The sequence below is a fragment of the Bubalus bubalis genome, chromosome 2 (genome assembly GCF_019923935.1).
Source record: "Bubalus bubalis isolate 160015118507 breed Murrah chromosome 2, NDDB_SH_1, whole genome shotgun sequence".
Classification (NCBI taxonomy): domain Eukaryota; kingdom Metazoa; phylum Chordata; class Mammalia; order Artiodactyla; family Bovidae; genus Bubalus; species Bubalus bubalis.
In genome coordinates, this window is record NC_059158.1 from 110,178,544 (window position 1) to 110,205,425 (window position 26,882).

Sequence of the window (26,882 nt, forward strand, 5' to 3'; positions counted from 1 at the left end):
TCCTAAAATATTGGAAAGAATGTTTTATAATCATATATTAAGAATAAGAATAAAAGGAAGAAAAAAGAAGAAGAGGAAGCAAGAGGAGAAGGAAGAGAAGAGGAAGAAGAAGATGAAGGAAGAAGGGATAAGGAGGAGGAAGAAGAGAAGGTGGCCACATTATAAATGCACATAAATAAGATTCACAGTCACTATATTTCAAGGTCCTTATGTAGAAATCTCTCACCAAACTATATGAACCATATGAAAGATGAGCCTTATAAAGGCTGAAGAACTTGTTGGATGACACAGAGAATGAGAAAGTGGCAGAATCAGGAATAAACTACATATTTATTGACATCATTATCTGATATTACAATATTAGTTTCTCCAAGCATAATTTATAAAAGGAGTCATACATCTGAACAACTAAAAGGTTGTTATAAGAGAACATTGAAACAGAATTTTGCTTTATTTTTTGGACATTGAATGCCTATAAAATAATTTCTACCATGAAATGCAACACAGAGAATTTGGCGGAAAATGTGCGTTTTGGAATTAGACCATCATCCTAGATGTAAATAGTATCACTTCTTCTTACTGATTAGGAAAGTCTCACTATAGTTGTCCAGGCTTCCACTTTTAGCATCTAGTTTTATCATAATGCAATAAATTTGCTGGCCTAAGTTCTTGCAGCTGGCTTTCTTTTCAACAGCTAGTCTATCAACAATACTGATTTGAATGTAGACTAAGAGAACTTGTAATCAACAAACTAAAAGCATGACTAAATTATGTTTTGAAACCAAAAGAAAATGATAAAGAACATAAATCATACAACATAAGGAAGGAAAAAAGAACAATGAAAATAGCAAAAATACAGTTAAATAAATAGGCTTTCCTTTTTGATTTCCTAAAACATATTTGAAGGTTGAAGCAAAAGTTATAACCTTATCAGATGTGGTTCCTCAATGAACATAGAACACTTGAGAAAAGTATACTATACGTGAGGAAAGGCAATGGGATATAAAGGAACTCCTATGCTTTACTGAATCTGGCACAGCATTAACAACAGTATATTGTGAGGAACTATGTCCAAATATATATGAACTGTGTAACACCTAGAGAAGTTACAGGTAGTGGTATACACAAAATCACTATAGACAAATTAAAATGGGATTTTTTTTTTTTTTAAGTTCAAGTAACCCACAGGAAAGGCAAAGAATTGAAAAATGGAGGGAACAGACAGAAAAAAAAAAAAAAAAGAAATAGCAGACTAAAACTCCAATATATGATTAATTACAACATCAACATCAATTAAAAAGCAGAAATTGGTAGAGTGGATTAAAAACACAACAGAAACTATACATGGGCATTAGTTTAAAAGAGAAAAGCCAATCTGAAAAGGTCTAAAGTAACAAACATTATGGTTCCATTTATATGTCATTCTTGAAATGACAAAATTATAGACAGGAAGAGCAACGTAATGGTTACCAGTGGTTAAGGATGGTTGGGAGAAGAAAAAGTGGGTGTGACTGTAAAGGGATAGCATGAGAGATAGGTTTACAGTAACAGAGTAGTAGTATATCTTGATTGAAGTCATGGTTAGCTGAATATACCTGTGTAATAAAATGACATAGTGCTATTCACAGATAATGTTCCAATGTCAAGTTCCTGGTTTTAATATTGCACTGTAATTGTAGAAAATATAACCAACAAGTCATGGGGATTTCCCATGAATTGGAAATTCCTACAGATCTATAATTTTCAACATAAAAAATTTAAGGAAAAAATAACAAAAATTTTAAAAGACAAACATAAATATTTTGGTTTTAAGAAACTTGGGGAAAGGGATCACATAGGATAGTACATGGTAGGAAAATCAATGTAAGTTCAAGATGATTAACAAGAAAAATTAATTGGTTTGAAAAGACATGGTTGTGATTGTGCCATATCTATGGCACCAACAAATATTATATTTAAAATATCAGTGAATAGAAATGTAGTGGTCTGGTATTCCCATCTCTTTCAGGATTTTCCACAGTTTATTGTGATCCACACAATCAAAGGCTTTGGCGTAGTCAATAATGCAGAAGTAAATGTTTTTCTGGAACTCTCTTGCTTTTTTGATGATCCAACAGATGTTGGCAATGATTAATTAATGATCTCTGGTTCTTCTGCCTTTTCTAAATCCAGCTTGAACATCTGGAAGTTCATGGTTCACGGACTGTTGAAGCCTGGCTTGGAGAATTTTGAGCGTTACTTTGTTAGTGTGTGAGATGAATGCAATTATGCGGTAGTTTGAGCATTCTTTGGCATTGCCTTTCCTTGGGATTGGAATGAAAACTGACCTTTCCAGTCCTGTGGCCACTGCTGAGTTTTCCAAATTTGCTCACATATTGAGTGCAGCACTTTAACACTATCATCTTTTAGGATTTGAAATAGCTCAACTGGAATTCCATCACCTCCACTAGCTTTGTTCACAGTAATGCTTTCTAAGGCCCACTTGGCTTCACATGCCAGGATGTCTGGCTCCAGGTGAGTGATCACACCATCGTGGTTCTCTGGGTCATAAACATCTTTTTTGTATAGGTCTTCTGTGTACTCTTGCCACCTCTTTTTACTATCTTATGCTTCTGTTAGGTTCATACCATTTCTGTCCTTTATTGTGCCCATCTTTGCATGAAATGTTTCCTTGGTATATCTAATTTTCTTGAAGAGATCTCTAGTCTTTCCCATTCTGTTATTTTCCTCTATTTCTCTGCATTGTTCACTGAGGAAGACTTTCTTATCTCTCCTTGCTATTCTTTGGAACTCTGCATTCAAATGGGTATGTCTTTCATTTTCTCTTTTACCTTTAGCTTCTCTTCTTTTCTCAGCTCTTTGTAAGGCCTCCTCAGACAATCATTTTGCCTTTTTGCATTTCTTTTTCTTGGGGATGGTCTTGATCAGTGCCTCCTGTACACTGTCATGGACCTCCATCCATAGTTCTTCAGGCACTCATTCAGATCTAATCCCTTGAATCTATTCTCACTTCCACTGTATACTTATAAGAGATTTGATTTAGGTCATACCTGAATGATCTAGTGGTTTCCCCTACTTTCTTAAATTTAAGTCTGAATTTGGCAATAAGGAGTCTGAATAAATAAGTCTGAATTTGGCTAAATAAGGTAAAGAAAAACTTAAGAACATAGTTTCTACCATAGAAAAGTTGAATGTATCAAATATACCCAGATTCAATTCAGCTCAAAATGTACAAGCATTTAACCAAATGAAGTTGATGAGTTATAGATGTCACTTTGTTTAGTGGTGGGAATTAAGGTTTAAAAAATTGATGAGGAAGGAGAGAATATCAATATTCATTAGAATTCTACAAATGGAAACTATGGCAATTTTGAGGAATGACATGACTGCTTGAACTCTCAATTAACAATTGCAGGACAGTATGTCTACACTTCTGTTTTTATCCTGAATCACATCTCCATAGCAACACATGGTTTTGTTCGGGGTATGTATCATTCTTCAAGTTCACCACTTTTTAAGTTTCAGTAAACATTTTTCTCAGATTGAGAAATTTTTTTACAATACTTGCTAAAATATTTTTATTATTTCTTTTATTTCTTTCTTTTCCTAGAGGTATTGTGAACTCTCCCAAAACAAAAAGTATATTCCAAACTTCCATTCTCTGGCAATGATCTAAATAATTTTTCTTAATCTTCCCTTTACTACAGAACTCAACAATTTTCACATAAGCACATAGATTAGCTAAGAGACTGGATCCTCCATGCCAAATAACTCATTTGAAAATTACAACATGCTAAGCCACATCAAAGTTTTCCATTCTGTTTGGATCAGAGATACTCTTTATTAAAAGCAGACAAAAGGAAATATTATATCATATCTTTCTGATGATTTCTGACTAGCAAGATAAATCACACAGCATAGACAGAATATACAGTAATGAGTTACATAACAAAAGTCTTGTTCTTTCATTTACAGCTAAAGTAACTAAATTCAGTTTCATTTAAGTATAACTTAGTCAAACAAGTAACAATTAATCATAAAAAAAAAAGTTTTACAAAATTCTTGGGTTATCACAAATTTCCAGGAGTCAGATGATATTCTTTTATATAAGTATAAACCATTACATAATTTGGGTAGGAAATAAAGATTTTATAACTTGTCCTTTCACCACAGGCAAATTAAGAGCAAGTTTGATTTCCAAATGCTATAAGAATGTATGCTACTAGACTTTTCCTTACTTAACAGAATTTCATGGTTTTACTTTTTTTCCCCCTCTGTTTGAACTTCGAAAAGTCTGTGTCACTTCTTCCCCAGAATAACAAGTTAAATGACTGATTTTGTTGTTGTTGTTTGTTCACTAAGTCATGTCCAACTCTTTTGTGATGCCATGGACTACAGCCAGCGAGTCTCTGTCCATGGAATTTCTTAGGTGAGAATACTGGAGTGGATTGCTATTTACTTCTCCAGGGGATCTTCCTGACCCAGGAATCAAACCCATGTCTCCTGCATTACAGGTGGATTCCTTACCACTGAGACACAAGGAAAGCCCAAGACTGACTTTTATTTAAAACTAATTGCCAATCTCATTGCCCTTCTCTCTCCATTAGAAAAAGTATTAAAAAATCACATCCAATGGTGCATTCTAAGTAGCTCTTTTTGCCAGAATTTCAGAAATAAAGCCAGCTTGAATTGCATGCTGTAAATTAATAACTAGTATTCTTTATATTTGTGGGGAAATGTGCAGAATCCATCTAATTTTAGGCAAAGAAAATATATCCATAGTTGAATTCTATGAGAATCGCTTTGAAAGGCTATCATATAATTATTTGCAGTTGAATACTGTCCTGATTCCATTAAGGATATATTCTTATTTTACATTTATTATGTACTTGAAAGGTCCAAAAATGTCATCCTGAAGTAATAAACCAGCTGGTATAATTGTAGAAATAAATGTCTATAAAGTTCAGTATTGTCCAGCAATTTTCCAGCGGGACAGATTTCCAGGTCTAGATAGGCTGTGTCTCATTCAGGTTGGATTTACCTTTTTTTTAAACTCACTGCAACTGTTCATCCTTGCCTCTGACCACATTAGAAAAGATAAAGATTACATTCATGACATGGAGAGTCATCTTGGAAGTTCAGGAGGGGGTCCCAAGAGATAGATGAGACCTAGTCACTTAAAAGTCACTTATAACAATGGAGAAAGAAATGGCAACCCACTCCAGTATTCTTGCCTGGAGGGTTCCGTGGACCGAGGAGACTGGTGGGCTACAGTCTATGAGGTCACAAAGAGTTGAACGTGACAAAGCTACTAACACACTTATAACAAATGCTCCACATTATTTCCACCTGCACTCACCACCTATTTTATAACTTAAAGTAACACAATGGCTAAAAAGATTCTGTCCTGGAATTAAGACATGGAGGTGGGGAGGAGGCAGATCTATGCAGGTGATTCCACAGATGTATGTTTTTCCATTCTGCTTCTTGTCAGATTCATCTCTTCTTGTTTGCACTTTAGAATCTAAGGTAGCCAGTCATTTGCATAAGTTCAAATAAGCACTCTCTCTCTCACTCCATATATATATATATATATATATATATATATATATATATATGTTTATATATATATATAAACACATACTCTGGAGGAGGGCATGGAAATCCACTCCAGTATTCTTGATTCTTGCCTGAAGAATCCTGATGGACAGAGGAGCCTAGGGGGCTATAGTCCATTGGGTCGCAAAGAGTCGGGCATGACTGAGTGACTAGGTATAGAACAGCATATACACGTGTGTGTGTGTGTGTATTGAATACACACAATACACACTGTACACATACACAAAATACACACACACACACACATACACACAAATCTGTGCACCTGAACACATCCTAAGCACAGAAATTTGCCCTTTTTTTCAAGCTTTGAATAATTTATTCTACCTCAAGTTATGCCTCTGGGCAAATTCAGAAAAGTAACTGTTCTGCCTTGCTTACAGTTTTTAAATTCTCTCCCATCTATCCAGGTCAGCACCCCCACCACATACACTGTTGTATATATTGTAACTGAACTGAACAGAATACATTTCATAGGACCCCCTCTGCTGCCCTATTCCTAATCATTTCGATGAAGAATAAACTAGTTTGAATGGAGGTGTAAACTGCTGAGTTGCCAAGGGGGCAAATCAATAAATATTTGTATTATTATTAGGTGGTGAGAGATCAGCTTTTACCTGGCCCAGATTTCATATGTGTACCCATGAGACTCTAATTCTAAAATGGTGAATAGAAACTGATATACCTTTAGACTGAAATGGTGAAAACATCTCTCGCAGTGGAATTCCTCATACCTCATTCCTAATGGAATTCCTCATTCTCATTCTGAAGGAGATCAGCCCTGGGATTTCTCTGGAAGGAATGATGCTAAAGCTGAAACTCCAGTACTTTGGCCACCTCATGCGAAGACTTGACTCATTGGAAAAGACTCTGATGCTGGGAGGGATTGGGGGCAGAAGGAGAAGGGGACGACAGAGGATGAGATGGCTGGATGGCATCACTGACTCAATGGACGTGAGTCTGAGTGAACTCCGGGAGTTGGTGATGGACAGGGAGGCCTGGCATGCTGCAATTCATGGGGTTGCAAAGAGTCGGACATGACTGAGCGACTGAACTGAACTGAACTGAACTGAGAGAGGTTTACAAATGTAAAAAAGTGCCCTAAGACTTAGTGAATCAAATATGTAATTTTTAAAACTCCATATGTACAATTCTGAGGCATATGTGTGTGATCATGCTCAGTTCAGTTCAGTTCCATCACTGTCATGTCCAACTCTTTGCGACCCCATGGACTGCAGCATGCCAAGCTTCCCTGTCCATCACCGACACCCAGAGCTTGCTCAAACTCATGTCCATCGAGTCTATGAGGCCATCCAACCATCTGATCTTCTGTCATCACCTTCATCCCCTACCTTCAATCTTTCCCAGCATCAGGGGCTTTTCCTATGAATCAGTTCCTTCCATCAGGTAGCCAAAGTACTGGAGCTTCAGCTTCAGCATCAGTCCTTCCAATGAGTATTCAGGACTGATTTCCTTTAGGATGGACTGTTTGGATCTCCTTACAGTCCAAGGGACTCTCAAGAGTCTTATCCAACACCACAGTTCAAAAGCATCAATTTTTTTGGCTCTCGGTTTTCTTTATAGTCCAACTCTCATATCCATACATGACTACTGGAGAAACCATAGCTTTGACTATACAGACCTTTGTTGGCAAACAATGTATCTACTTTTTAATATGCCATCAATGTTGATCATAACTTTTCTTCCAAGGAGCAAGTGTCTTTTAATTTCATGGCTGCAGTCACTATCTGCAGTGATTTGGGAGCTCAAAAAAATAATGTCACTCACAGTTTCCATTATTTCATCTATTTGCCATGAACTGATGGGACCAGATGCCATGATCTTAGTTTTCTGAATGTTGAGTTTTAAGCCAGCTTTTTCACTCTCTTCATTCACTTTCATCAGGAGGCTTTTTAGTCCTTCACTTTCTGCCATAAGGGTGGTATCATCTGCATATCTGAGGTTATTGATATTTCTCCTGGTAATCTTAATTCCAGCTTGTGCTTCATCCAATCTGGCATTTCTCATGATGTAGTCTTCATACAAGTTAAATAAGCAGGGTGACAATATACAGCCTTGACATACTCCTTTCCCAATTTGGAAGCAGTCTGTTGTTCCATGTCCAGTTCTAATTGTTGCTTCCTGACCTGCATACAAATTTCTCAGGAGGCAGGTCAGGTTGTCTGGTATTCCACACAATCAAAGGATTTGGCGTAGTCAGTAAAGCAGAAGTAAATGTTTTTCTGGAACTCTCTTTGCTTTTTTGATGATTCAATGGATATTGGCAATTTGATCTCTGGTTCCTCTGCCTTTTCTAAATCCAGCTTGAACATCTGGAAGTTCATGGTTCACAGACTGTTGAAGCCTGGCTTAGAGAATTTTAAGCATTACTTTGGAGAAGGAAATGGCAACCCACTCCAGTATTCTTGCCTGGAGAATCCCATGGACAGAGGAGCCTGGTAGGCTACAGTCCAAGGGATTGCAAAGAGTCAGACTGAATGAGCGACTTCACTTTCACTTTGCTACCTTGTAAGATGAGTGCAATTGTGCAGTAGTTTGAACATTCTTTGGCATTGCCTTTCTTTGGGGTTGGAATGAAAACTGACCTTTTCCAGTCCTGTGGCCATTGCCTAGTGAGCATGCTCAGTCATGTCTAACTCTCTGGGACCCCATGGACTGTAGCCTGCCAGACTCCTCTGTCTTTGGGATTCTCCAGGCAAGACTACTAGAGTAATTTGCCATTTCCTTCTCCAGGGGATCTTGCTGACCCAGGGGTCAAACCTAGGTCTCCTATGTTGGCAGGCAGATTCTTTACCACTGCACCACCTGGGAAGCCTCTGATGCTTAGTGAAAGAAAGTGAAAGTCACTCAGTTGTGTCCGAATCTTTGTGACCCCATGGACCATACAGTCCATGGAATTCTCCAGGCCAGACAACTGGAGTGGGTAGCTTTTCCCTTCTCCAGGGGATCTTCCCAACCCAGGAATTGAACCAGGGTCCCCTTTATTGCAGGCAGATACTTTACCAACTGAGCTATCAGGGAAGGCCCTCTGATGCATATCCAGGACTGAAAACCAATATTATAGACTCTTACCACTAAAAGTGTGATCCTGCACAGAAGTGATGCATTATCTGAAAATTTGTTAGAATTTCAGAATCTCAGACTCTAGGCCTGATCTACTGAATCAGAACGTGTCTTTTCACAAGCTCTCCAGTGATTGTATGTATATTAAAGTCTGAAAAACACTGAGGTTGAAGCAGCTACAATAAGCAGTACTTTATAGCTAGATCTGGTGAAGTAAGTAGGTTTGACTTAAAACAAGCAGATATTTTTGAAAAATAAATCTACACTAAGAACTCTTACAATGGCAGCTGAATCACCTTTTTACTTGTTGTGTGAGTTCTAAAAGAAGATCTTCCCTTCAGGGTCTTTTCTCTAAAAACAGGGACTTTCAATGTCAATATCATCACATGAGCAAACTTATTCCATTGAGCAATGATCAGCCCATTCACACAAGTTATTTATTCCAAGAAAGAGAGGGCCATTTGGTTGGCAGTGTCAACTTAGCTTCTGAACTTTAGTATGTTCACCCAGCACACACACAAAAACTTTATTTAATATTCAATATGACTATGTCACACAGAATGCAGAAAATTAAAATATTCAGCACTTAATATATGTAGCACATTGTACTATTAAATATTTATTGAGCACTAACAAGGGCTAACTCTACAAAACAAAGTTAGATTCTGATGCTTCCCAGGGCAGTGCTAAAGACAATACAAAACAATTAACACCTGTGATAGCAAATAGCTCCAGGTTACAAGACCCATAAATTTAAAATAAAATGTGCCATTTGGACCAGGTTATCCTTAAACTGCTGATTTCATCTGTGAGGCATTTTATGTTCATACAATGAGTTTTTCTATAATCAGTACCTTTGATTGCACACTATATAGTTGTGAAAATAATCAGAGTCCAATATTGTGTTCCTAATTCTGAAATAATTTTTATTTATTCTCCCTCTCTGAAACTTAAATATTTGTTGTCTAACTCGAAAAAATCTATTTAGAAAAATTATCTTATGGTATAAAATTGTTTAGTGACTCTTGTTGTTGTGTATGCTCAGTCATGTCTGACTCTTTGCGACCCCATGGACTGCAGCCCACCAGGCTCCTCTGTACATGGAATTTTCCAGGCAAGAGTACTGAAGTGGGTTGCCATGCCCTCCTCTAGGGGATCTTCCTGAGCCAGGGATCAAAACTGTGTCCCTTGAGTCTCCAGCATTATCAGGCAGATTCTTTTCTAACTGTTTCATCTGAGAAGTCCTGTAGTGATTATTATGTTAGGAATATGTATTTAATTTTAAATTAAGACATAATAATACTAGTAGGATACAGATAACTTTTCAAGGCATTGCTTCCCTTAAGAAAAAAAAAAAAAATTCTCTTCTCCAGTCTGATCAAGAACAACTGAAACAAGAGAAGGAGGAATTTGTAATAAGTCTCAAACTCTTAAAGATATTTTTATGGTTTAAAATATCAACTGCAACAATAACAACAATGAAAGTTGTATTGAAATGAAACATTTTCTTTTCCAAACAAACATTTAAAAATTATTTTCTGGGCTTATTAGTCCATCTGTACCTTCTCTGAGGAATTTCATCTGTCTGCCAATTTTGATGTTTGCCAATTCTCAGTCAGAATATGATGCATAAATTGATTTCCTGTGCTATGACTCTAAATGGTGGAATTTCTTTTGGAACATGGCTGGTGTTTGAATATATTTGTACTGTATTTCGAAAGGGGTGAGGAAATTAGTGTGAGGCTTTCAGGATTTGAAAATGAAGAGAGTGGGGAATCCACCCATAAATTCCATCATCTGATGAAATACATACATGATTAAAGTTACCAGATTACCATTCATTCATTCATCATTCATTTAGCAATCTATTTAGCAAAATGATGGCCCTGTTCTGGGTGCTGAAAATACTAGCTTAAAACAGCTACTCCTTCAGGGAATTTGGGTGGCTTCCCTGTGGCTCAGACAGTCAAGAACTTGCTTGCAATGCTAGAGACCAGGTTCAATCTTTGGGTCTCCAGCATGGCAACCCACTCCAATATGGCAACTCACTCCAGTATTCTTTCCTGGAGAATCCTCATGGACAGAGGAGCCTGGAGGGCTACAGTTCATAGGGTCGCAAAGAGTTAGACACAACGGAAGCAACTTAGCACACATGCACATGAACGAATAAAAAAAAAAAAAACTAAGTGGCTATGTATGATAAAGAACACAGTTTTTACAATAATACTTCAGAAAAGGCACTATACAGACAAACTACCTGTAGTCTTGTAAATAGCTACTCCATATTTTCTTATCCAATTGTATTTAACTTTTTAGGAAGAGTTAGTGGCATTACATCTATGGTATTATCTGTTTATACTAGTGAATGCTCACTGCACATACAGTAAGAACTCTAATTCCTTATTGATTGGTGAAAGGACTGATTGATTAATTGCTAGATAGCTGCTCTTGTGCTCATGCTTCCTTTAAATATTCATCACATACATAAAGAAAAAATGCCTACTGATATTCCACCTCCTCCATGTTGATTCCCTCCTGGCAGCTATTGCTATACATCTCTAGATCCTTGATTTTGATCCCCCTAAGAGACCCTCCTCCTAAGATTTCTATCATTTCAAATACTATCTCTGAGATTAATGATTACTTTGGGTTTCTGAGGAGGGAATGATTTATTTGCTCAAATAATCCTTCATATTTTTTGATCATGAAAGAGTTTTCTTTAATTGTTTCTAAAATTCTATAAAGAAAAGTAGGTTCAATGCATGAGACAGGGTGCTCGGGCTGGTGCACTGGGATGACCCAGAGGGATGGGATGGTGAGGGAAGTGGTAGGGTGGGGTGGGGTGGGGGGGTTCAGGATGGGGAACACATGTACACCCGTGGCAGATTCATGTCAATGTATGACAAAACCAATACAATATTATAAAGTAATTAGCCTCCAAAAAATAAATTAATTAATTTTTTTAAAAAAGAAAACCAATAATTTTGATACTTCAGTACATGATTCAAATGATCAAAAGCCTAAAATGGTGCCTGGTTCACTCTTCTCCATCTCTTGCCATCGTAACTTTGCAAAACAGCCCCTTGGGATTCGATCCCCTATTTTAGTGTTCTGGAATTCCCTGGTGGCTCAACAGTAAAGAATCCATCTGCAGTGTAGGAACCACAGGCGATGGCTTCAATCCCTGGGTCAGGAAGATCCCCTGGAGGAGGGCATGGCAACCCAGTCTTGTATTCTTGTCTGGGGAACCCCATGGACACAGCGGGTACTGGCAGGCTACAATCCTCAGGGTCACAAAGAGTCAAACATGACCAAAGCAACTTAGCATGCAGCACTCATGTTAGCCTTCTATTGCTACAGAACAAATTACCACAAACTTAGGAGCTTAAAACCATACACATTTATTGTCTTCCAGTTTCCAGGGGTTGGAGGCCAGGCACCACCTAACTGGGTCCTCTGCTCGGGTTCTCACAAGGCTGGAATCAAAGTGCTGGCTGCAGCCAAGGTTCTCCTCCAAGCTCATAGTTATTAGTAGAAGTAATTTCTTTGTGATGGGAGGGTTAATTCCCTCCTCCATTTTCTTATTGTCTGTAAACAACTGGATGCTATTAACTCATAGAGACCTCCTTCAGTTCCTTGACATAGCTTCATCTTCTCACAACATGGTACTTGGCATCTCCTCGTAGCCAGAAGGAAAACATCTCTCTGATGCTTCACCATCCTTTTTAAAGCCTCATGTCAGTAAACCAGGCTCACCCAGGACAATCTCCCCCATGATTATTACCCAGTCAACTGATTGGGACCTTATTACCCTGTAAAAATTCTTTCTGCATAATGGGAGTGATATCATTATATTCAAAAGCCCTTCACACTCCAGGAGAGAGGGTTATATAGATGCAAGGCCATTAGAAGGATCATTTTAGCTTCCTGTCTACCACACTTTCTTACTCTGTTTAATTTTCCCCTTTTCCCTCCATAATATTCCTCTGATGGTATAACATGCATATGTTTATTATATTTATTGTTATTGTCTATCTATCCTCACTGGAATATAAGCCTCTCAATAATAGGAATTACAATCTCTTTTTTTAAAAACACACATACCCCTAGGATAGAGGTTGTTCCATTTTAGGTGCTCAATAAATGAGTAATAGATGAATAAATAAAGGATCATGAAAGTGCTCTACCATCAATACAAAATTATCTGGAGAAGACAACTTATTCAGATAAAGATGAAAAGCTCTGTCTTTGTTTGGTCATTGTGTTTATATGTGTTTATATATATAACATTAAAGAAACAATTAAATAAGTACGATACAAACCACAAAATTATGCAGACTTACATAAATAAAAATTTAACTGCAGTTTGTCTACGAGTGAGGTAATTTGTTTTCAAACTTTTGTCCTAGTTTTTATTTTTTATCTAATTTTCTACACGTCAGCGTTACTCTTAGAACTGTGAAAACAAACTAACCATAATAAATCATTAAGTACTTGTTGAAAATACAAATTTCTTCACAAATGCCCCTTTTGTCATTTTGTAAACTGGCTGTATTAACAGAGTCAAACCTGTTCTTCTACGTCATTTTATTATATTAAGGGGAAATTGATTAGTAGTTGCTGCTCAAGTGGTACTTATCTCAGTAGCAGGTTCTGAGAAGCCAAAACATTTCATACCTTGTAGAAGTTGCCAGATGATTTTGTATATGCACCTGCTATCCACTGTGGTACCCAGTGACCTAGCACTATGTCATATTAAGGCAAGCTCATTAATTAAACCTGGACAGCATCTTTATTCTCACTAACTAAAGGAACCTCAGGAAAACAATGAGACAAAACAAAGAAATCATTCATCCAATAAAAGAAAAACAACAGAAGTTACCAGACTTAGATATTGACTCTCACTTTGACTCATTCTGTGACTTAAAGCAATTTTCTTAACTTTAAATAACTTCTTTAATACTTACTAGACGTGGATTCTTGTAAGATATTGAATCATGCCTTGTTTTCACCATTGTGCAAAGCAAGCATAAGAATAGTACATCTTTTGTGTCCTGGTGATGGAATTGAATGTGATAATTTATATGATGTGCTAGGACTGTACTAGACATAGTATTAGTGCTCATATCTTATTTTATTGTGATCAATGTAATAATAAATACTATCAATATTATACTTCAGTGAACTGCAAAACTTTGAAGAAACACTGACATTTTTATATGGGAAATAAACTAAAAATTAAAAAGCAATATTAGGTTTTCTTATTACTACAAGAAATAACTACAATGTGTTCACATGAAGAATATTTTGAAAGCATTTAATTTATATTTTCAAAAGGATTTAGACTAATTTTTTCTGCAGCTATGTCTATAGAATGACACAGGGTTAGTTTTCTCACAGAGGAATATGTCTCTTTCCATTCAGGTATAAACAGGATGTGGTTAGGAGAGTTGACTAATTTTGCTTTTCTCTGGCCATATAAATGAGAAATGCTTCCTGAGCTCACAGCAAACTTTACAAATATTTTGGGTGTAATTCTATAGGAGCTCACATGATTTTCCTGTAGTATCAGCAAACCCATAATGTGATATCATCAGTTCCTGAGATTAAAATATGCTTTATGAGAAAAGAACTCTTCCAAAATAAAGTGTATTTCCTTTTGTTTTTAGTGAGAATTCAGAAAACTTGATATAAGATTTTTTCTGTCTCTCCCCTAGCATACAATCCACAGTGTATGCTATCTTTCAACTTTCAACTTTAGTTGAAAGCTCAAGCAAGAAATCATGACAATATTTTCTGCTTAAATAACTATTGGTCAATCAATTTATATTGCTAAATATATACTATAAAGTTATAGATGTAGATATAGATACAAATACAGATACATAGAATTACTGTGACTGAAAAAGTGGAATTCATACTTCCTGAAATTTCAAATATATTTTCCTAAGTGGTGAAAGCTCCAAATGACTATTTCTCTAAGATGAATCAAAGCACAGCCAGACAAATTAAAACATTTAAATGGATAATAGCACTATTATTATTTTTATAATGCTATCATATAGTTTTGATGACTTTATTGGAAACTCAAAGAATTGTTGCAAATGTCATCTAAATTTTTGCCACAATTATTAGCTAACTTTTAGAGATTTATGCTACTATTTATTGCCTCACCTAGCTCAGTCACTTAGGCATGTCCAACTCTGCAGCCCTATAGAATGTAGCCTACTAGCCTCCTCAGTCCATCGTATTTCCCAGCAAGAATATTAGAGTGACTTGTCATTTCCTCCTCACGGGGATCTTTTTGACTTGGGGATCAAAGCTGCATCTCCTGCATTGGCAGGTGAATTCTTTACTGCTGAGTCACCAGGGAAATATGTTACTATTACATATTTTAAAAACAAAGAATTTCAAAGAATTTCCCAAGCTCACAAAGCAAGTGAAGAATTTTCTCTAGTCTTCTTATTTCTAAAGTCTTTTGGAGACTACGTTAGTGTAACATTTACTTTCAAAAGCTAAACATCACCTAAGTCAGAGAAAAGACTGTGTAACACCTCCACAGAAAGCATTGTGCTAATGTGTTAATGATCTGTTAGAGCCATCATCAGTGGCTTTTACACATTTGACATATTTCTCAAAAAATTAACAGAATTCCAGACAAATAAATAATAAGTTTGACAGGATAAAAGAGAACTTAAGATACAGAGGACAGAGACAGAATTACAGCCTACATGTTGTGTCTCTCCAGAATTCATGTTGAAACCCTAACTCCTGCAAGTGATGGTACTTGAAGTTGGGACCTTTGGGAGGTGATTGGGTTTAGATGAGGTTATGCCTGGAGTCCTCATGAAAGGATTAGTGTACTTTTAAAAGACCAGGAAGTCAGCTCTCTCACTACGCTTTCTCCATCATGTAAGGGAAAGAAGGCAGCTGTCTACATGCCACAAAGAGGGCCTTACCAAACACAAAATTTCTGGGCACCTTGACCTTGGACTTCCCAGATCAGAACTATGAGAAATAAATGTCTGCTGTTCTAGCTAAAGGTCTGTGGTACTCTACAAAATAAGCCCAAATTGACTAATACTAACATAGGCTTAACGTTTGCCTAATCCAATTGCCCAAAAAAGAGGCTCTCAAATATGAAAAGAGACAATATTCAAAGAGGTCATGGACGTGAAACAAGAAGCATAAACGAAGGGACAAAAACCTATGCAGTATTAATAAATCAGTGTCAGTGATTGAGGGTAAATAGTGGTGAATCCAGAATTGTATGCCCCATAAACTTAGTCCATGGGGTCGCAAAGAGTCAGACAGGACTGAGCAACTTTCACTTTCATCCATTTACATTCATGAAAAAGTGAAAGTGACAGTTGCTCAGCGGGTAGCTGTTCCCTCCTCCAGGGGATCTTCCCAACCCAGGACCAGACCCAGGTCTCCAGCATTGTAGGCAGATTCTTTACCATCTGAGCCACCAGGGAAGCCCTAAATTCATGAGTGAGGATGAACTAAAGACAGTTTAGATAATATTTCCAATGAACATTAAAAAAAAAGAATGATCCCAGAAGGGAATTCTGAGATGTGAGAAGAAATAATAAGCAAAAAAAAATCATAAATATGTTTTTGGACCTAAAAGTAAATGAATGAATGAATTGGTAAATAAACAAAACTTATTACATAAAAATAACAAATGGCTAATTTGAGTTATAAAAAGATAACAATGCAATTTCCAGGTTACAGAGCAAAATACTAGAAATAGAATGTACAACCTCCAAATTACTGAAGAAATCAAATGGGATGAAGAAAAGTAGAGAGAAAAATCATCCAAAAAAATAGACAAAATACGACAAATAGCACAAAATTAGTAGCAGAATTGAATCCAAATACATGAATAATCAAAATAATTATGCTAAATTCCTCAGTTTTTAGAATAGTTAAAGAAATAAAATATAACTATATACTGTTGACAAGAGATATCTCTAAAACTAAAAGCCACAGAAATGAGACTGGAAAAAATTGGAGAAAATTATACCAGGAAAATTCTATGCCAAATACTGCTATTGTGGCAGACACATAGACTTGAAGATAAGAAGCATGACTGAATTAGAAAGGATCACCACATTGACAAAGATTCAATTTACCATGAAGACACATAAATTTTAAAGTTGTATTACCTCATAGCTTTCAAATAACTACATAAAGAAAAATCAACATGGAAGTAGCAGGCATATCCTCAATCAATATCAGACATTAAAATACCTCTCTCCATAATTGAGAGATCAAATATATTTAAAGCAGAATTAATAAACTTGCTTTTATGGATATACAAGACATTGAACCCAATAAAATAAAACCTCATTTTTTTAACCTCACATGAAATATTTCAAAAAGTATCTAAGTATGTGATATTAACGCATTCTAACAAATTTTATGATTGATATGTACATATATGTAATGCTGCTAAGTCGCTTCAGTCGTGTCCGACTCTGTGCGACCCCAGAGACGGCAGCCCAGCAGGCCCCACCGTCCCTGGGATTCTCCAGGCAAGAACACTGGAATGGGTTGCCATTTCCTCCTCCAATGCATGAAAGTGAAAAGTGAAAGGGAAGTCGCTCAGTCGTGTCTGACTCTTAGCGACCCCATGGACTGCAGCCTCCCAGGCTCCTCTGTCCATGGGATTTTCCAGGCAAGAGTACTGGAGTGGGATGCCATTGCTTTCTCTGACATATACGTAATACCTATCTATTATTATGCATAAATATATTTTCTAACCACATGCAACTAACTTATAAAACAGTATCTATAAATAACTAATTAACACAATCATATTATTAAAATAATGAGTATTTATCAATAACAATAATGACTATCAAGGGTGTCAGATGTAAAATCAGTACATCAAGTTAAATATTTCTATGTGTCAGCTTGAAGATAAATCAGGACATAGAATTTTAGAAAGAATATGATTTATAACAACAGAAAGTAAGATATATAGAAATAAACCTTTCCAGAGAAAATTACAGAATTTATTTCAAAGACACTTAAAAGATTTCAATAAACTAGAAAGAAGTAACATTTTCATAGATAGGAATACTGAATATAATTTTAAAATGTTCATTTCCTTTAATATACAGAAACACAACAAGTTTATTTTTTATACCACCAAGGTATTTTGTGATAAGGTAATTCTAAAAATTAAAGTAAATAAGATGTATTGTTGTTGTTTAGTCACTCAGCCGTGTCCGACTCTTTGAGACCCCACGGACTGCAGCCCCACAGGCTCCTCTGTCCCTGGGATTCTCCAGGCAAGAATACTGGAGTGGGTTGCCATTTCCTTCTCCAATAAGATGTATAGGAAAGGGCAAAGATTCAAGAATAATTCTGAAGCAGAACTAACAGCCTTGCTCAGTCAGGAAACATGACTTACTACAAAGCTGTAGTGATTAGGACACTGTGGTGTTGGTATCATGTTGGACAAATAAAACAAGAAAAGAGAATAAAGAGCCCAGCAACGGACCTATATATACTTGGGAACATGAAAATATTGCCATTGTCAAACATTAGAGAAAGGGTGGATTATTTAAAAAGAAAAATGGCACTAAGCCAATTTACTATTTATACAAGAAAAAAAAAATAATACTAGATCACAAATTTACATTATATAAAAGCATATTACAGAGCTTCAGAACAAAAAATTTAGTTATTTTAAAGGCAGGATCTTAAACTTTATAAGAAAATGTAAGAGAATATATTCATACCTCTGGGCATCAGAGGATTTTTAAAACAAGACTCAAAAAAGATCTAAGCAAAGATTATTAAATCCAATTAACTGAAATGAAAATCTGCTCCTCAGAAAGTACTGTCAGTCAATTAAAAGGCAAACTACAAGAATATATTTGTATTCATATAAGCAACAATTAGCATTTCAAATATATAAAAACTCCTTTAATCAATAAAACGTTAAGTCCAACAAACGAATGGAAACATACCCAAAACAATGAACAGAGAGTTTGCAGAAAAGAAAACATAAATAGGATGATTATTTGTCGTTAGTAATCAAAAGTGAATCAAAAGTAAAATTCAGTATTATTTCAGAACCACCAGATTCATAAAAATTTAATTCTGACAATTCCAAGTGTTGTCAAGGGTGTCGAGAATTGAGAACTCCCACACGCTGATGATAGTGCTACCATTTTTTTCAAACAATTTGGTGGTATCTAGTAAATGTGAACGTACCGATATTCTAACAATGTCATGGTAAAGCAGTGCTTCTAGCATTTTTCAAGTCCATAGAAGAAGATAATATTTTTTTCCTTGCAGACAGTACAAGGCTATCTGCAGCCCCAGGACTGAAGGAACCAATAACCCTTGACATCTATAATCCAATTACTAGGTGAGATTACTGCCCTAAAGGGCACCTTACAATTTGCATCTAGAGACTTGTATGTTTAGAATGGTCATGGCAGCATTTGTTGTAGTAGAAATATAAAAGCTAAACTGACGCATATATCAGTTGGTAGTAGAAGGAACAAAAAAGTTATAGTATATTTATACAACAGAATAAATGTGATACATGTCAACAAAGATGAATTTCAAGAACATAATACTGAGTAAAGAATCAAGTCACCAAAAATGTTTGCCATTTGATAATAAAAACCAAAACCAAAACTAAACCATAATTTTAGGACAATGTACATTTGTATTGTTATGGGTTGAATTGCATTTCCCAAAAGTTTCTATGTCAAAGTCATAACCTCTGGTACTTCAGAATGTGACCTAATTTTGAGGATCAGTGCAGCTGTAAGCAGTTAAGACGAGTAAGGTGGGTCTCTAAACCAATATGATAGTATCTTTACAAAAAGAGAAAATTTGGAAACAGACACACCTACAGGGGAAAGTACTGTGAACATAAAAGCAGAAATTAGGGTGATGCACCTACAATCCTAGGATGCCAAAGATTGCAGCAAACCACCAGAAGCTAGGGGAGAGCCATGAAACATATTCTTTCTCACAGCACTCAGGAATTGGCTCTGTGGCTCCTTGATCTCAGACTTCTAGGCTCCAGAGCTATGAGACTATAAATTTCTGTTACTTCAGCCAACTAGTTTATAATACTACATTATAGAAAAATATATGTAATATTATGTAATAACATATGTAATAATATGCAATATTATGCTCTAACATAGTATTATAAACTGGTAGGCTAAAGTAACAGAAATTTATAGTCTCACAGCTCTGGAGCCTAGAAGTCTGACCTGCCTCCTGAGAATCTGTATTCAGGTCAAGAACCGACAATTAGAACTGGCCATGGAACAACAGACTGGCTCCAAATTGGGAAAGGAGTATGTCAAGTCTGTATATTGTCACTCTGCTTATTTAACTTATATGCAGAGTACATCATGCAAAACACCAGGCTGGATGAAGCACAAGCTGGAATCAAGATTGCCTGGAGAAATATCGATAACCTCAGATATGCAGATGACACCACCCTTATGGCAGAAAACAAAGAAGAACTAAAGGGCCTCTTGATGAAAGTGAAAGAGGAGAGTGAAAAAGTTGGCTTAAAACTCAACATTCAGAAAACTAAGATCATGGCATATGGTCCCATCAGATCATAGCAAATGGATGGGGAAATAATGGAAACAGTGAGAGACTTTATTTTTGGGCACTCCAAAACCACTGCAGATAGTGACTGGAGCCATGAAATTAAAAGACACTTCCTCCTTGGAAGAAAACTATGACCAGCCTGGACAGCATATTAAAAAGCAGAGACATTACTTTACTAACAAAAGTCCATCTAGTCAAAGCTATGTTTTTTCAGTAGTCATGTATGGATATGAGAGTTGGACTATAAACAAAGCTGAGCACCAGAGAACTGATGCTTTTGAACTGTGGTGTTGGAGAAGACTCTTGAGAGTCCCTTGGACTGCAAGGAGATCCAACCAGTCCATCCTAAAGGAGATCCTTCCTGAATATTCACTGGAAGGACTGATGCTGAAGCTGAAACCCCAATACTTTGGCCACCTGATGCAAAGAAATGACTCTTTGGAAAAGACCCTGACGCCGAGAAAGATTGAAGGTGGGAGGAGAAGGGGACAACAAAGGATGAGATGGTTGGATGGCTTGAAGGACAGGAGTTTGAGTAAGTTCTGGGAGTTGGTGATGGACAGGGAAGCCTAGTGTGCTGCAGTCCATGGGGTCATAAACAGCCAGACACAACTGAATGAATGAACTGATTGATGTAATATAATTACATGTGAAAGTGAAGTCGCTCAGTTTCGTGTCTGATTCTTTGTGAACCCATAGACTGTAGCCTACCAGGCTCTTCCATCTTTGGGATTTTCCAGGCAAAAATACTGGAGTGGGTTGCCATTTCCTTCTCCAGGAGATCTTCCCAACCCAGGGATTGAACCTGGGTCTCCCACATTGTAGGCAGACTCTTTACCATCTGAGCCACCAGGGAAGTCATTATTATATGTAATATATAACTATTTGTATAGTTTTGTATTATATATTTAACATATTTATGCATAATATACATATATCACATCTAATATATACTATATACCTACTATCTAATATAACTATCATAATATTATCTACTATATGATAAAGACAATTTTAAATTTGACATATGTAAATATGTAATTAAATATGCAATTTTAATAGATAAATAATTTAAAATTCCTGATATATTTGATGATAGTGTTCTTTTCATTCAATGTACCTCAGAATTTTATTATGAGTAACAAGTTATTTATAACTGATTTTGAAAAACTTGTGATGTTATAGGAAGATTTTGCTCTATACCACAAGAGAAAAGGTTGAAAACAATATAGATGTCTGTGTAATTGAGATTAATTATATATATCTAAAAGGATTGTTTGATGATGTTAGTTAATGTAAGTAAAAAACTCATAAAATTGCCTGAATGTCATGATGACTATAATGATCATTATAACAGAAAATAAACACAAAATATATATTTATCTGACCCAAAACATTCAATACCGATTCCATATGATATAATATATAATTCACAAAAATTTACCTAATTGTGAGAGAATGTCCTTGGGGCCTATTTTCTTTCAAGAGGGAAGAATCTGAAGACTTTTGAATGCCCCAGCAGTCTTTGAGTAATTCTTTGCCTTAGGCACAGAAAGGTGTTTCAAACTCACCTTTTACCTTCCACATACCATATCTGAGATCAACGATTGCTCCGTGAATCTCTGGCTTTTTTACTAGAAAAAGTACTTTAGAGATCAAATTGCTGTTGTTCAGTTGCTGAGTTGTGTCTGACTCTTTGCAACCCCCATGGACGACAGCATGCCAGGCTTCCTGTCTTTTCTTGGAGTTTACTCAAATCTATGTCCATTGAGTTGATGAAACCAAACAGGGGCACTAAATTGACCCAATGCTGCTGGAACATCATTACTTTAGGGTCCTTTCTATGGACCAACCTATAAAAATATTTTTAAAGTCCTGACTGAGTTCCATTTCCAGGCATCCTGAAGTAGATGGTTTTGAACTTAATCTTTACCTTTGCTACTGCTAAGTCACTTCAGTCATGTCTGACTCTGTGCGACCCCATAGACGGCAGCCCACCAGGCCCCACCAGGCCCCACCGTCCCTGGGATTCTCCAGGCAAGAACACTGGAGTGGGTTGCCATTTCCTTCTCCAATGCATGTAAGTGAAAAGTGAAAGTGAAGTCGCTCAGTCGTATCCGACCCTCAGCGACCCCATGGACTGCAGCCTACCAGTCTCCTCTGTCCATGGGATTTTCTAGGTAAGAGTACTGGAGTGGGGTGCCATTGCCTTCTCTGAATATTTACCTTAAACAACTGTAAAACTGAACAAAATATATGATATAACTGCTTTTAGGATTTGGACAACAAACTGCATCCATTTGTGATTCCACAAGACAAGGAAAAAACCTGAAGCGAGCTTTCTGCCCAAGGGCACTTTCCTAATGTAGAGAGCAGAATTATTCTGGTCACAGAAAGCAAAGCTTAGTACCTGCCAAACAGAATGATTAAATTTTCCTATAATATAATGAAATACTACTAAGTAAAAATGAATAAACTTTGATAAGACAAACAAAAGAGAACTTATATCCATGATCCCATTCATGTGAAGATCTAGAATAGGCAACACTAATCTATAGTTAAATAAATAAGAAACAAGCTATCATATGTTAAATTTCCATATATACTAGGGTTCATTTCTAAATTACCCATCCTATTCCACTGGTTCCTGTGCTGATAAGAGACTATACTTGCAATCACCTTCTAGAAGGAGCTATCATCTCCCACCACATCACTGCTCTTATTTTTCAATATTTTCCTAGCTTTTCTTGATGTTTATACCCCATATAAACTTTAGAATTGACCTGTCTAGTTCAATAAAAAGTTATTGGCAATTTATTGATATCTTCTATTTCTATATTAACTTGGAAGGGAAGGATTGAAACTGTCCAAGAAAAAGATGTCTCTTTATATCTGTTCAAATCCATTTATGTGCTCCTTGGAAGTATGTTAACATGTTCCTCATATAGATTTTGTTTATGTTAATTTTTGCTATTATAAATTGCTTTACCTATTATATATTATTTGTATACAAAAAGACTATAGATTTTGTGAATTAATTGTAACACTGTATCATATTGATTTCTTTTTTTAATTATAAGTTCTCTTAGAATCTTGCAATATACAAACATAACACCCCAAATAAAAAGTTTATCTTTTCTTCCAGTTCTCATATTTTTAACAATTTCGTCTTGTCTGATTTCTCTGTTTGACACCACTAATACAGTGATTCTCAACTGAATGTAATTTTGTATCCCAAGGAATATTTGGAAATATCTGGAGACATTTTTGGTTGTTACAACTGCAGGTGGGTGTTGGTACCACTGGCATCTCTGGGTAGTAGCTAGGGATGCCATTAAAATACTAAATGCAGAGGAAAACTCCCACAACAAGGGGATACCTAGCCCAAAATGTTATTATTTTAAAGTTAAGAAAGTCTGCTCTAACACAGTGTTAAACTGTAGTGAAAACATCCTTATATTTTTCCTGACTCCATGGGAATGTCTTTTGTGCTTCTCCATTAAACAGAAATTCTGATTTCATTGTTGTTTCTGCTGTTTTTGAAAGTTTTTCTTTTCTCCAGATTTCTGGTATAACATAAGTACCATTGGGATTATCTGAAATGGAAAGTTTAGTAGAATTTCTCAGTGAAACTTTCTGGGGTCCATGTGAACTAAATGTTATTTTCTCTTGGAAATGCTATCTCTGGGAAGTAGAGTTTTAATGGAACAATTTACAGTTGTAACATTAAAAAAAAAAAACAATTTTAGTTTAAAAAAGCATGACCTGGAGTATTTCTGGGCACATTAATCCAAGAATAGGTATATGTATGTGTTCACACATGTATCTATACAAATATACACATGTAAATTAACTCTCTTTATGAAATTAGTATGACCAATGTATGAATTGGGAAATGGACATGTGTCTTCTGCGATTCAAAGAGTGCTAGCTAGGCATTTCCTTGTTTAAGATAATAGTGAACAAATCTATTCATTTATGCCTAAAATGTAATCTAGGAAACTCAAGTGTCTCTAGCATCTTCTCATAAGTGGATTACTCCTTTACAATCATCAAACATGGCCAGATTCTTAATCCAGCCTGACTAGAGGAAGTCTAATCTTTTCTCCGAGCGTTTCTAAGAATCCTGTAGATGTCTACCTATATCAAATTGTCATCTAAAGATGACACATATTTTTAAAGGTGAAAAATGCTAAGCTCTTTGATTCTACTCCAGCTGTTATTAACACAACTCAACCATTGTAGTGCTTCCCAAGTGGATCAGAGGTAATCCACCTGCAATGCAGGAGACGCAGGAGACCTGAGTGTAATCCCTGGGTGGGGAAGATCCCCTGGAGGAGGACATGGCAACCCAGTCCAGTATGCTTGCCTGGAGAATTCCATGACCAGAGGTGCCTGGTAGGTTACAGTCCATAGGATGACAAAGAGTCAGACATGACTGAAGTGACTTAGCATGCAACCATAGTAAGTCATTGCTATCAAAACATTTAAAAACCTTGAATTGGGACTTCCATTGCACTCCAGTGATTAGGACTCTGCACTCCCAATGTAGGGGATGCTGATTCAATCGCTGGTCAGGGAACTAAGATTCCCACGTGCCACATGGCATAGCCAAAATAAATAAAATAAAATGTAGAAAAGAAAGCATGTTGAATGAATTTCATCTGAATTTTATATATTACAGTGAATACTTAGGATGAAGACAGAGATATTGAAAATGTCTGCTAAGTTACCAAAGATTTGATTGTGCTTAAAAGAGTATATTTTAAAACATTTTTATATTTTAACTATTTTAATTGCTAGACATGGCAAGTTATATGTGAAAATTTCACACAGTATGAATGAGTATTCCGTTTTTAAACCAGGTTGTATAGTTAAGGTTTTTGATCAGTTTTGAAAAGCATGGTGTGTATTTTACAATTAATATTTTCAATGATTTTTTGGTAGTCATATACTGCAAAAGTTAGCAGAAAATATTGATGTGCAGCAATACTATGAATGCATAACAGATTCTATTCTATTTTTGAACTTCTTTCTTTGGCAGTTATTTGCTATATCTTCATAACGATGCAATAGCATGAGCCCAGAAAAATCTCCATCTACATTTCATGTATTATTCATATTAATTTAAAAAGCAACTAGCTTTCAAAGGGTTAGCTCCAGAGAACAAAATTTTATGGTCACCTTTAAATTATATTAACATAGCCAGGAGCTAAGGACTTTAGTTGTATTAAGCACAACCTAAAGCAAATTCACATCTATGTTTGATAAATGTCTCGTTTTCTCAGTAAAAGCCTTTTCTAAATCTCTTATGATATTCTAGAATGCAGCTGGGTTACTATGACTGTCTGACTTCAAAATGGATAAAGGGTTGCCAATGTCCTTTTATAATTTTCCTCTAACACTGAAAAAAAGGGGGATAAAATCCTAACCCAATAATGGTTTTAAGTGACTGAAATATATCATAAAGACTAAATTGCAACTATTTAACTTACTTTGGGAGAGACTATTTTGAAAACTATACCATAGAAAATCATGTTCTAGGGAATCTGCCTCACCTTAAATGGCATGTAAACATTGAATTGGTAATATTTCATTTGGTGTATCCTGCTTTCCTAAAGCAAATAGAAGTTTAGCCAGCTGGGATTTAAATGTATGCTGTGCACATACATTATAGTCACCTAATGAATACTTGTTTATTAATGGATGAAGACATTTTGAGGTGTGATGTTTGGTTGATGAGTTTAAAAACTGGCATTAATATATCATTTGGGACTCTTGATTGAAGATGACAGAAAACTCTGGCAAAAGAGAAGGCTTAAAGCAAAAAACAGAGCTAGTTTTAAGGAGCTTGATTTGGTTTCAATTTTTTTTCAAACAATATATTTGATACTGTTTCTCCTTCTGTGTGTTCTGGACTTTATTTTTGTTTTTCTTTTCATTTGTTGTTTTGCAGGGGTAGGGGGCTGGCCCCATTCTGGAAAAGGCTTTGCCTTGTGCTTCCAAGATGTCAGAAGGGACATCCCTTCACTTTTCTTGCATTTTATTCATCAGAATTAAGTCAATGGGTACAACTGGGCACAAGGGAGGGTATTACACAGAAGTGTATAACAGTAGAAGGAAGAAGATTTTGGAGCCCTTTCAAGAAGCTAGGCAGCCACAATAACTCAGAACAAACAGGGCAGACAGCGAGTTCTCTGAACTGGCAGGTGTTTCTAAAGAAGATGGGAATGTGCGTGTTGCACAATAAAGTTTTCTCCTTTGTATTTATGTGCTGAAAAGAAAAAAAAAGGGGGAGGGGAAGAAATTTTTTAAAAAGGAAAACATCTTAAATTCCTTGAAAGGTAAATTGTAGTCACCCAGTTGTGTCCGACTCTTTGTGACCTCTTAGACTGTAGCTCACCAGGCTCCTGTCCATGGAATTCTCCAGGCAAGAATACTGGAGTAGGTAGCCATTCCCTTCTCCAGGGAATCTTCTCAACCCAGGGATCAAACCCACATCTCCCACATGTCAGGCAGATTTTTTCCTGTCTGAGCCACAAAGGAAAGAGGCCCTTAAATTCCTTAATTGT